The sequence below is a fragment of the Globicephala melas genome, chromosome 10 (assembly GCF_963455315.2).
Source record: "Globicephala melas chromosome 10, mGloMel1.2, whole genome shotgun sequence".
Lineage (NCBI taxonomy): Eukaryota > Metazoa > Chordata > Mammalia > Artiodactyla > Delphinidae > Globicephala > Globicephala melas.
In genome coordinates, this window is record NC_083323.1 from 91,670,157 (window position 1) to 91,684,065 (window position 13,909).

Sequence of the window (13,909 nt, forward strand, 5' to 3'; positions counted from 1 at the left end):
GAAATATTTTCTTTACATTTGTTTTCATTTGGGCATAAAAAAGTTTAATTTTAATGTTGCATTAGTAAGATTTTTTTCATTTATTTTTATTTCAGAAAGTGCAATTAAACACAAGGAAACCTGCGTGTGATTTTAATAGCCCCAAATTAATATAATTATTAAATAGTAATATCAAATTTTTGCAAAATTTTAAAATATATAAGCAGGCAAATGATCCTCTACCAACAGACATGTGGTATAAAAAAAGCCATACTTTAAAATATTGTTATTAGATTTATTTAGTAGAGCCTTTCTTACTGTGATCTAGACATACATTGAAGCAATCTTTGAAAATTCAGTTATATTAAAGTTGTAGCTTTGAAAATTGAACTTCTCTTATTAACCTTAGAAGTGACTATGTAAATGGCTTTAAGTGTTTACAATTCTCCTTCCTCCTTTCCAGATAAGAAAAGGACTCTGGTAAGAAAAGGACTTATGGCATCAAAGGTTACACTTCATTTCGGAAGACTCAAGAAAATCTTACAGAGAAAATTTCTTCCTAAATCTAAATTTCTAAGAGTCTACAACCCTTTCCTTCCTCTTACCAGGAATTAGTACTAACCGTTCTTTGCCTTGGTGATGGTTATCAGAGACATATATTAAATTCTTTCAACCTTGTTTATAGAGCTTTTGGAGAAACTCAGGGAACATGTGTGGCTTGACATCAGCATTTTTTTTCTAGTAGTTCTGAATACTGGATTAGAATAGTATGGTTGCATTTGCATTAATTTCGGCTCTTCAGTAAAGCTTCATTTATTGAGAGCTGTGCTGTCCAGTGTGGTAGTCATCAGCCAGGTGTGTCCATTGAGCGCTTGGAACGTGGCTGGTGTGAGTTGAGATGTGCCATGGTGTAGCACATACCAGATTTCATTGGCTTTGGTACAAATGAAATGTGAGAAAATGTCATTAATAATTTTATGTTGATTGTATACTGAAGTGCTAATATAGTGTTTTGAATATGTTGGGTTAAATTATATTTATTATTGGAATTAATTTTACTCTTTTAAAACCTCCTTTAATGTATCTGCTAGAGAACTTCAAATTGCATGGGTGCTTCCACTGGTGGCTCACATTTTTGTTTCTGCTGAGCAGTGGTGATCTAGAGCCATTGTGCAAACAAGGATTTTACATGTTTATATTTTCCAGATACATTTAAACATTAAAATGTTCACTGTGTCAGTTATTTTTGTGAAAGTCTTCTTAAATGTACTATACTTCTGCATCTTCTTAATTAGAAAAAGCAACTTAATATAGCATTTTCTTCATGAGTCAGTATCATCATTATGGAGCTTAATTTTTTTTATGTTGTGTTTGATTGATGCCCCATGAGTGAGTGAACCTTGTAGGGCTATTGCTCTCACGTAAAATGGCCCCTGGTTCATGTATGATTATAGTCAGGAGTTTGGCTGCATTTTCCCCAATGTTTGTTATTGCTTCTTAAGAATACCTTTATGCCCTTTCTAATGCAACCTGCATGTCCTTTATAATTTCAGAAAACTTAACAGTTTTCTAGAAAAAGCAGGCAAGCAGCTTATGAGGTCTGTGAGCTTTTACAGAATTGTAGGTCTTAGGGCCCCTGGTACGCTCTGCTTCTTCTGTAGATAAGGTCCGTGGGTTTTATTACAGCTGGTTTTCTTGCAAGGCACAGATCTTTTTGGCTTCTGGATTAGAGGTTATGGATGAGATATCTGTGACTGCTAGAAGTCTTCCTACTAACCTATTACCTGAAGTGTGGCATTTTCAGATGACATTAGAACTTATGTATACAATTGTTGAGCTAGCTATATAAAAATATATAAGGGATTGATAGGCAATAGCTAGAATTCTTCTGTTGACTCCTGTTTTGTTTTGTTTTGTTTTGTTTTGAGACAGTGTTGTGGGTTCATGCCACAGCTGCTATGTTCAAGTGTGGCTAAGCAGGCAAAGGTGGAAGGAGCTATGCTCATGTGAAATTTCAGCCTCTTAGCAGATGTCGCCTATTGTTGTTTAGCTATTCACTGAAGTCTTTCCCCACATTCCGTACAGTTGCCGCTAGGGCTGTTTTGTGTGTTGCTGCTGTTTCCCAGTAGTCCAAAGCTCTGTTGCATTGCTTGATGCTGTGTTTGGATATGTGCCGATAGCATTTATCCTGCTCTCCTTGCCTGTGATTTTTCCGACATCAGCTTTCATATATAATAGCTCCTTGAGTGGCCTGCTGTCTTCTATTCTCTGCATACACACATTCCAGGGGCACGTCAACATGAGGACTATTTCAGTGCCAAGACTGACGGTATTCCTTCTGATGCTGGTGAGAGATCTGATTTTTAAGTTAACATTCTTAGATCTGGGAGACGGTATTGTTTCCTAATGCATAGACATCTTTTGTAACACATATAACATCATATTATAAACATCTATTTATTGGTAAGTTCTATCATTTGAGTGACGGATTCTAGGATGCCTTGTGCTGCCCTTGTAATATTGTAGGTGTTTTGTTGTACCTGTTGCTGAACTGAACTGAACTGATGAAACCGCTCAAGAGGCTCTGTAAGGTGTGCGCAAATGATGCAGAGCTTTCAGCAAAACAAGTTCAGAATGCATTCTTGCTTATGGACCCTCAGTGTGTAATGCAGAGTAAGAGAGTAATGCTGGGTTACCTCTAAGCTTGGTCTGTCAGGTTCATAAAAAACACAATGGCATTCTTCATGTACTTCTCTACTTCTTAGTCGATAGCTCAGCAGTAAATGGCTTCTTTAGGATTACAACAGCTCACTGTTCTTTCTTGACTCTGTAAAGAATTTCATGATAAATCCATGCCAATTGCTTCATTACCTCTCCATGGCATTTGATGATGCCTGTAACCTAGACATTACCCTTCAATCTGGATACTTTGAAAAGGTTGTACAAAGTAGAGCATGGCACTACTCTCTTTTATTGGTGGTATGGAACAGGTTAGATAGGACACTGTCTATTATTAGGTGACTGCATGAGTCAACACTGCTGCATTAAAAATAATGCCAAAATGTCCAGTTGCTCATAATAACAAATATTTATTTTCTTAATCATGTGTCTGTGGGTCAGTAGGATTTCAGCTGGGGTTTGACTGAACATGGTTGAGCTCAGCTGGGCTTGGCGTCAGGCTCAAGACTGGATGTAGATCTACTTCATGCTTCTTTATTTTAGGACCAATCACCATCCAGGGTATGCTCTTCTGATGATGGATCACAAGGGTACAAGACCCAAGCCAGATCATGAGAATACATTTAAAGCCCCTGCTGATGTATCACTGGATAAGTAAGTCACACGGCCAAGCCCAACATCAATGGGGCAAAGAAATACACTCTTGCTACTCTAGGGAGAGGCACCACAAAGCCACATTATACAGATATTTCCAGCTATTGTTGTATGAAGAGGTCAGTGAGACCTCTCTGCAAAACAAAATCAAATATAAAACTGGATAAAATTGTCAATAACAACCATTTCAAGGCTATGGACATTGAGCAAAGGGAGATAATAATTGAGAAGGATTTATTCCTGAAAAAATCTGCAAGAATTTTGGGTGAGAGCTGTGGGAATATGCACCTTTTCTGCTTGGAGATGCTTCCCCAGCCCATGCTGGTCGGTGAAAGCTGTAGTTTACCAGGGTGGTGCTGGCTGTGAATACCAGCAGTTTTGCTTCCTGAGTGGGCAGACGCAACTTGAGGCTGAGGTCAAAAATCCCATGGCTTTGTCATCTAAAAGTGGCAAACTCAGTAGGACTCAAACTGGAAAAACCTACAGCTTTTCTGGCCTGAGGCTCTGGTTCTATCTGGGACAAGTGATGGACCACCTAGTAACTTAATGGGGAGATCTTGGAAGTGAGAGAGCCATTAAAAGGCCTCCATAAGCTTTCCACACATTCCTGGCTGACTGGGACTCTGAGCTATGCTCATGCCAGAGGAGGCCAAAAAGAGTGTACTGAATAGTAAAAGCCAGGGCATCCTTGAGAACTAACTGAGGGTTGAATGCATTTCCCAATCTATACACAGATTGATTGCCAGAGGGTGGAAGTACTTTTGGACTTGAGGTGCTTAAGCAAACCTCTGCATAAATTGTTAGCTGACCACTAAAATATTAGTGACACAGGGATGAACCCTAATAAGGAAAGCTGAAAAATAATTTTAAAAGTACAATTTCAAAACCTAAGTAGAAACATTAGGAGCTGCACATGTGTGGGAAAATATGGTGAATATGACTCAAAAAATAGGAAATCTAAAGAGATTTAGAATCTATAAAAAAGAACCAAGTAGAAGTTCTAGATTTGAAAAATACAGTAACTGAAGTGAAAAGTTCACTAGGTGGGTCAGAAAAAGATTTGAAACGACAGGAGAAACAATCAGTGTACTTGAAGAAAGATCAATAGAAACTATCTAATCTAAAGAATAAAGAGAAGACAAGATTGAAGAAAAATAAACAGAGACTCAAAGATCTGTAGAACAATGGCAAGCGTATCAATGTACTTGTAATAGCAGTCCCAGGAGGAATGGAGCAGCACAAAGGTAAGTTTTTTTTTTGAAGAAATGATGGCCATAAACTCCCCAATTTGATGAAAAGCCTTAATCTATAGGTCCAAGATGCTCAATGACCACCAAGCAGAATAAACATGAAGAGATTCACACATAGACCCATGCTAATAAAAACTCCAGAAAGCCAAGACAAAGTCTTGAAGCAGCAAGAGGCAAATGACTCATCATGTATGGAAAACAATACAAACAATGGCTGACTTCTCACAAAAATATGGGGTGTAGTGGAAGAACATATCCAAAGTGCTAATAGAAAAAATGAAAACAAGACTATTTACCGGGAATTTTCTTTTTTTTTTTTTTTTTTTAAAACATCTTTATTGGAACATAATTGCTTTACAATGGTATGTTAGTTTCAGCTTCACAACAAAATGAATCAGTTATATATATACATATGTTCCCATATCTCTTCCCGATTGCGTCACCCTCCCTCCCACCCTCCCTATCCCACCCCTCCAGGCGGTCACACAGCACCGAGCTGATCTCCCTGTGCTATGCGGCTGCTTCCCACTAGCTATCTACCTTACGTTTGGTAGTGTATACATGTCCATGCCTCTCTCTCGCTTTGTCACAGCTTACCCTTCCCCCTCCCCATAGCCTCAAGTCCATTCTCTAGTAAGTCTGTGTCTTTATTCCTGTTTCACCCCTAGGTTTTTCATGACATTTTTTTTTTTTTCTTAAATTCCATATATATGTGTTAGCATACGGTATTTGTCTCTCTCTTTCTGACTTACTTCACTCTGTATGACAGACTCTAGGTCTATCCACCTCATTACAAATAGCTCAATTTCGTCTCTTTTTATGGCTGAGTAATATTCCATTGTATATATGTGCCACATCTTCTTTATCCATTCATCCGATGATGGACACTTAGGTTGTTTCCATCTCTGGGCTATTGTAAATAGAGCTGCAATGAACATTTTGGTACATGACTCTTTTTGAATTATGGTTTTCTCAGGGTATATGCCCAGTAGTGGGATTGCTGGGTCATATGGTAGTTCTATTTGTAGCTTTTTAAGGAACCTCCATACGGTTCTCCACAGTGGCTGTATCAATTTACATTCCCACCAACAGTGTAAGAGGGTTCCCTTTTCTCCACACCCTCTCCAGCATTTATTGTTTCTAGATTTTTTGATGATGGCCATTCTGACTGGTGTGAGATGATATCTCATTGTAGTTTTGATTTGCATTTCTCTAATGATTAGTGATGTTGAGCATTCTTTCATGTGTTTGTTGGCACTCTGTATATCTTCTTTGGAGAAATGTCTATTTAGGTCTTCTGCCCATTTTTGGATTGGGTTGTTTGTTCTTTTGTTATTAAGCTGCATGAGCTGCTTATAAATTTTGGAGATTAATCCTTTGTCAGTTGCTTCATTTGCAAATATTTTCTCCCATTCTGAGGGTTGTCTTTTGGTCTTCTTTATGGTTTCCTTTGCTGCGCAAAAGCTTTTAAGTTTCATTAGGTCCCATTTGTTTACTTTTGTTTTTATTTCCATTTCTCTAGGAGGTGGGTCAAAAAGGATCTTGCTGTGATTTATGTCATAGAGTGTTCTGCCTATGTTTTCCTCTAAGAGTTTGATAGTTTCTGGCCTTACATTTAGGTCTTTAATCCATTTTGAGCTTATTTTTGTGTATGGTGTTAGGGAGTGATCTAATCTCATACTTTTACATGTACCTGTCCAGTTTTCCCAGCACCACTTATTGAATAGGCTGTCCTTTCTCCACTGCACATTTCTGCCTCCTTTGTCAAAGATAAGGTGACCATATGTGCGTGGGTTTATCTCTGGGCTTTCTATCCTGTTCCATTGATCTATATTTCTGTTTTTGTGCCAGTACCATACTGTCTTGATTACTGTAGCTTTGTAGTATAGTCTGAAGTCAGGGAGCCTGATTCCTCCAGCTCCATTTATCGTTCTCAAAATTGCTTTGGCTATTCGGGGTCTTTTGTGTTTCCATACAAATTGTGAGATTTTTTGTTCTAGTTCTGTGAAAAATGCCAGTGGTAGTTTGATAGGGATTGCATTGAATCTGTAGATTGCTTTGGGTAGTAGAGTCATTTTCACAATGTTGATTCTTCCAATCCAAGAACATGGTATATCTCTCCATCTATTTGTATCATCTTTAATTTCTTTCATCAGTGTCTTATAATTTTCTGCATACAGGTCTTTTGTCTCCTTAGGTAGGTTTATTCCTAGGTATTTTATTCTTTTTGTTGCAATGGTAAATGGGAGTGTTTTCTTGATTTCACTTTCAGATTTTTCATCCTTAGTGTATAGGAATGCCAGAGATTTCTGTGCATTAATTTTGTATCCTGCATCTTTACCAAATTCATTGATTAGCTCTAGTAGTTTTCTGGTAGCATCTTTAGGGTTCTGTATGTATAGTATCATGTCATCTGCAAACAGTGACAGCTTTACTTCTTCTTTTCCGATTTGGATTCCTTTTATTTCCTTTTCTTCTCTGATTGCTGTGGCTAAAACTTCCAAAACTATGTTGAATAAGAGTGGTGAGAGTGGGCAACCTTGTCTTGTTCCTGATCTTAGTGGAAATGCTTTCAATTTTTCACCATTGAGGACGATGTTGGCTGTGGGTTTGTCATATATGGCCTTTATTATGTTGAGGAAAGTTCCCTCTATGCCTACTTTCTGCAGGGTTTTTATCATAAATGGGTGTTGAATTTTGTCAAAAGCTTTCTCTGCATCTATTGAGATGATCATATGGTTTTTCTCCTTCAATTTGTTAATATGGTGTATCACGTTGATTGATTTGCGTATATTGAAGAATCCTTGCATTCCTGGAATAAACCCCACTTGATCATGGTGTATGATCCGTTTAATGTGCTGTTGGATTCTGTTTGCTAGTATTTTGTTGAGGATCTTTGCATCTATGTTCATCAGTGATATTGGCCTGTAGTTTTCTTTCTTTGTGACATCCTTGTCTGGTTTTGGTATCAGGGTGATGGTGGCCTCGTAGAATGAGTTGGGGAGTGTTCCTCCCTCTGCTATATTTTGGAAGAGTCTGAGAAGGATAGGTGATAGCTCTTCTCTAAATGTTTGATAGAATTCGCCTGTGAAGCCATCTGGTCCTGGGCTTTTGCTTGTTGGAAGATTTTTAATCACAGTTTCAATTTCAGTGCTTGTGATTGGTCTGTTCATATTTTCTATTTCTTCCTGATTCAGTCTTGGCAGGTTGTGCCTTTCTAAGAATTTGTCCATTTCTTCCAGGTTGTCCATTTTATTGGCATAGAGTTGCTTGTAGTAATCTCTCATGATCTTTTGTATTTCTGCAGTGTCAGTCGTTACTTCTCCTTTTTCATTTCTAATTCTATTGATTTGAGTCTTCTCCCTTTTTTTCTTGATGAGTCTGGCTAATGGTTTATCAATTTTGTTTATCCTTTCAAAAAACCAGCTTTGAGTTTTATTGATCTTTGCTATCGTTTCCTTCATTTCTTTTTCATTTATTTCTGATCTGATTTTTATGATTTCTTTCCTCCTGCTAACTTTGGGATTTTTTTGTTCTTCTTTCTCTAATTGCTTTAGGTGCAAGGTTAGGTTGTTTATTCGAGATGTTTCCTGTTTCTTAAGGTAAGATTGTATTGCTATAAACTTCCCTCTTAGAACTGCTTTTGCTGCATCCCATAGATTTTGAGTCGTCGTGTCTCCATTGTCATTTGTTTCTAGGTATTTTTTGATTTCCCCTTTGATTTCTTCAGTGATCACTTCGTTATTAAGTAGTGTATTGTTTAGCCTCCATGTGTTTGTATTTTTTACAGATCTTCTCCTGTGATTGATATCGAGTCTCATAGCGTTGTGGTCGGAAAAGATACTTGATACAATTTCAATTTTCTTAAATTTACCAAGGCTTGATTTGTGACCCAAGATATGATCTATCCTGGAGAATGTTCCATGAGCACTTGAGAAAAATGTGTATTCTGTTGTTTTTGGATGGAATGTCCTATAAATATCAATTAACTCCATCTCATTTAATGTATCATTTAAAGCTTGTGTTTCCTTATTTATTTTCATTTTGGATGATCTGTCCATTGGTGAAAGTGGGGTGTTAAAGTCCCCTACTATGAATGTGTTACTGTCGATTTCCCCTTTTATGGTTGTCAGTATTTGCCTTATGTATTGAGGTGCACCTATGTTGGGTGCATAAATATTTACAATTGTTATATCTTCCTCTTGGATCGATCCCTTGATCATTATGTAGTGTCCTTCTTTGTCTCTTCTAATAGTCTTTGTTTTAAAGTCTATTTTGTCTGATATGAGAATTGCTACTCCAGCTTTCTTTTGGTTTCCATTTGCATGAAATACCTTTTTCCATCCCCTTACTTTCAGTCTGTATGTGTCTCTAGGTCTGAAGTGGGTCTCTTGTAGACAGCAAATATATGGGTCTTGTTTTTGTATCCATTCAGCCAATCTGTGTCTTTTGGTGGGAGCATTTAGTCCATTTACATTTAAGGTAATTATCGATATGTGTGTTCCCATTCCCATTTTCTTAATTGTTTTGGGTTTGTTATTGTAGGTCTTTTCCTTCTTTTGTGTTTCTTGCCTAGAGAAGTTCCTTTAGCAGTTGTTGTAGAGCTGGTTTGGTGGTGCTGAACTCTCTCAGCTTTTGCTTGTCTCTAAAGGTTTTAATTTCTCCATCAAATCTGAATGAGATCCTTGCTGGGTAGAGTAATCTTGGTTGCAGGTTTTTCTCCTTCAACACTTTCAATATTTCCTGCCACTCCCTTCTGGCTTGCAGAGTTTCTGCTGAAAGATCAGCTGTTAACCTTATGGGGATTCCCTTGTGTGTTATTTGTTGTTTTTCCCTTGCTGCTTTTAATATGTTTTCTTTGTATTTAATTTTTGACAGTTTGATTAATATGTGTCTTGGCGTATTTCTCCTTGGATTTATCCTGTATGGGACTCTCTGTGCTTCCTGGACTTGATTAACTATTTCCTTTCCCATATTAGGGAAGTTTTCAACTATAATCTCTTCAAATATTTTCTCAGTCCCTTTCTTTTTCTCTTCTTCTTCTGGAATCCCTATAATTCGAATGTTGGTACGTTTAATGTTGTCCCAGAGGTCTCTGAGACTGTCCTCAGTTCTTTTCATTCTTTTTTCTTTATTCTGCTCTGCAGTAGTTATTTCCACTATTTTATCTTCGAGGTCACTTATCCGTTCTTCTGCCTCAGTTATTCTGCTATTGATCCCATCTAGAGTACTTTTAATTTCATTTATTGTGTTGTTCATCGTTGCTTGTTTCATCTTTAGTTCTTCTAGGTCCTTGTTAACTGATTCTTGCATTTTGTCCATTCTATTGTCCATTCTATCTCCAAGATATCGGATCAACCTTACTATCATTATTCTGAATTCTTTTTCAGGTAGACTGCCTATTTCCTCTTCATTTGTTAGGTCTGATGGGTTTTTATCTTGCTCCTTCATCTGCGGTGTGTTTTTCTGTCTTTTCATTTTGCTTATCTTACTGTGTTTGGGGTCTGCTTTTTTGCAGGCTGAAGGTTCGTAGTTCCTGTTGTTTTTTGTGTCTGTCCCCAGTGGCTAAGGTTGGTTCAGTGGGTTGTGTAGGCTTCCTGGTGGAGGGTAGTAGTGCCTGTGTTCTGGTGGATGAGGCTAGATCTTGTCTTTCTGGTGTGCAGGTCCACGTCTGGTGGTGTGTTTTGGGGTGTCTGTAGACTTATTATGATTTTGGGCCGCCTCTCTGCTAATGGGTGGGGTTGTATTCCTGTCTTGCTAGTTGTTTGGCATAGGATGTCCAGCACTGTAGCTTGCTGGTCGTTGAGTGAAGCTGGGTGCTGGCGTTGAGATGGAGATCTCTCGGAAATTTTTGCTGTTTGATATTATGTGCAGCTGGGAGGTCTCTTGTGGATCAGTGTCCTGAAGTTGGCTCTCCCACCTCAGAAGCACAGCACTGACTCCTGGCTGCAGCCCCAAGAGCCTTTCATCCACAGGGCTCCTTAATTTGGGATGATTCGTTGTCTATTCAGGTATTCCACAGATGCAGGGTATATCAAGTTGATTGTGGAGCTTTAATCCGCTGCTTCTGAGGCTGCTGGGAGAGATTTCCCTTTCTCTTCTTTGTTCTCACAGTTCCCAGGGGCTCAGCTTTGGATTTGGCCCCGCCTGTGCGTGTAGGTCGACGGAGGGCGTCTGTTCTTTGCTCAGACAGGACGGGGTTAAAGGAGCCGCTGATTCGGAGGCTCTGGCTCACTCAGGCCCGGGGATAGGGAGGGGCACGGAGTGTGGGGCGGGCCTGCGGCGGCAGAGGCCAGCGAGACGTTGCAGCCTGAGGCGCGCCTGTGCGTTCTCCCGGGGGAGTTGTCCCTGGATCCCGGGACCCCGGCAGTGGCGGGCTGCACAGGCTCCCCGGAAGGGCGCGTGGCCAGTGACCTGTGTTCGCACACAGGCCTCTACCGGGAATTTTCTATCTAGTAAGACCATCTTTCAAAATGAAGACAGAATATAGATCTTCTCAGGTAAATGAAAACAGATCTGCCCTGTAAGAAATTCTAAAGACTATCCTTCAAGCTGAAAGGAAATGGTGATAGCACATGTGACTCAACTCAACAGGAAGGAATGAAGAACACTGAAAATGTTAAATATGTGAGTAAACATAAAAGAATATTTATTGTTTTTTCTTAATTTCTTTAAAAACAAAGACTATGTGAAGCCACAATTATAATGCTACATTTTGGGGGGGATGCTACATTTTGGGGGATGCACCACTGCCCTGGTGGCGCAGTGGTTGAGAGTCCGCCTGCCGATGCAGGGGACACGGGTTCGTGCCCCAGTCTGGGAAGATCCCACATGCCGTGGAGTGGCTGGGCCCGTGAGCCATGGCCGCTGAGCCTGCGCATCCAGAGCCTGTGCTCCACAATGGGAGAGGCCACAGCAGTGAGAGGCCCACGTACCGCAAAAAAAAAAAAAAAAAAAATACTAGCACTAAAATGAGAGGGAAAAATGAAAATGTATCAGAACAAAGTTGCTGTGTTATTATTACTATTACTGTTACTGTTATTGTTATTATTCTGGAGCAGATTGTGATGAGTTAAAGATATATATTGTAGGGAGGACCTTCAAAATGGTGGAAGAGTAAGATGTGGAGATCACCTTCCTCCCCACAAATGCATCAAAAATACATCTACATGTGGAACAACTCCTACAGAACACCTACTGAACCCTGGCAGAACACCTCAGACGTCCCAAAAGGCGAGAAAATCCCCACGTACCTGGGTAGGGCAAAAGAAAAAAGAAAAAACAGAGACAAAAGAATAGGGATGGGACCTGCATCTGTGGGAGGGAGCTGTGAAGGAGGAAAAGTTTCCACACACTAAGAAGCCCCTTCACTGGAGGAGAATGGGGATGGACGGGGTGGAGGGAAGCTTTGGAGCCATGGAGGAGAGCGCAGCACAGGGGTGCAGAGGGCAAAGCGGAGAGATACCCGCACAGAGGATCAGTGCCGACCAGCACTCACTGGCCTCAGAGGCTTGTCTGCTCACCCGCCAGGGTGGGTGGGGGCTGGGGGCTGAGGCTCGGGCTTCGGAGGTCGGATCCCAGGGAGAGGTCTGGGGTTGTGGCTGCATGAACACAGCCTGAAGTGGGCTAGTGCGCCACAGCTAGACAGCAGGGAGTCTGGGGAAAAGCCTGGACGTGCCTAAGAGTCAAGAGACCATTGTGTCAGGGTGCACGAGGAGAGGGGATTCCTTCTCTGTGTGCCCACAGAAAGCAGAGCACTGCCTAAATGAGCTCCAGAGACGGGCGTGAGCCATGGCTATCAGCTCAGTCCCCAAAGACGGGCATGAAACGCAAACGCTGCTGCTGCAGCCCCCAAGAATCCTGTGTGGAAGCACAGGTCACTATCCACACCCCCCTGGGATCCTGTGTAGCCCGCCACTGCCACGGCCCCGTGACCCAAGGACAAGTTCCCCGGGAGAACGCACGGTGTGCCTCAGGCTGTTGCATGTCATGCTGGCCTCTGCCACCGCAGGCTCACCCCGCATTCCAATTATAACTACGGTACGCCCCCCTCCTCCCGGCCTGAGTGAGCCAGAGCCCCCTAATCAGCCGCTGCTTTAACCCCATCCTGTCTGGGTGGGAACAGACACCCTCAGGCGACCTACATGCAGAGGTGGGACCAAAACCAAATCTGAACCCCAGGAGCTGTGCGAACAAAGAAGAGAAAGGGAAATCTCTCCCAGCAGCCTCAGAAGCAGCAGATTATATCGCCACAGTCAACTTGATGTACCCTGCATCTATGGAACACCTGAATAGAAAACAAATCATCCCAAAATTGAGGCAGTGCACTTTGGGAGTAAATGTAGACTTGGGGTTTGCTGTCTGTGACTGATTTGTTTCTGATCTTTATGTTTCTCTGAGTATAGATATTAGCACTTGTTATCATTGGTGGACTTCTTTATTGGTTTGGTTGCTCTCTTCTTTCTTTTTCTCTTTCCTTTTTTTCCCTTAAAATTTTTCCTTTTTATTTTAATAATCTGTTCTATTTATTATTTTTTTTCCTTCTTTTTTTCTCCCTTTTCTTATAAGCCGTGGGGCTGACAGGGTCTACTGCTCCAGCCTGGTGTCAGGCCTGAGCCTCTGAGTTGGGAGAGCTGAGTTCAGGACATTGGACCACCAGAGACTTCCTGGCACCACGTAATATCAATCAATGAGAGCTCTCCCAGAGATTTCTGTCTCAACACTAAGACCCAGCTCCACCCAATGGCCAGCAAGCTCCAGTGCTGGACACCTCATGCCAAACAACTAGCAAGACAGGAATGCAACCGCACGCATTAGCAGAGAGGCTGCCTAAAGTCATACTAAGTTCACAGATACCCCAAAACACACCACTGGACGCGGCCCTGCCCACCAGAGAGACAAGACACAGCCCCACCCGCCAGAGAACAGGCACCAGTCCCCTCCACCAGGGAGCCTACACAAGCTACTGAACCAACCTCACCCACTGGGACAGACACCAAAAGCAAGGGTAGCTACAAACCTGCAGCCTGCGAAAAGGAGACCCCAAACACAGTAAGTTAAACAAAATGAGAAGACAGAGAAATACGCAGCAGATGAAGGAGCAAGGTTAAAACCCACCAGACCAAACAAGTGAACAGAAAATAGGCAGTCTAGCTGAAAAAGAATTCAGAGTAATGATAGTAAAGATGATCCAAAAATACAATGGAAAAAATACAAGAAACGTTTAACAAGGACCCAGAAGAACTAAAGAGCAAACAAATGATGAATGACACAACAAATGAAATTAAAAATTCTCTAGAAGGGATCAATAGCAGAATAACTGAGGCAGAAGAACAGATAAGTGACCT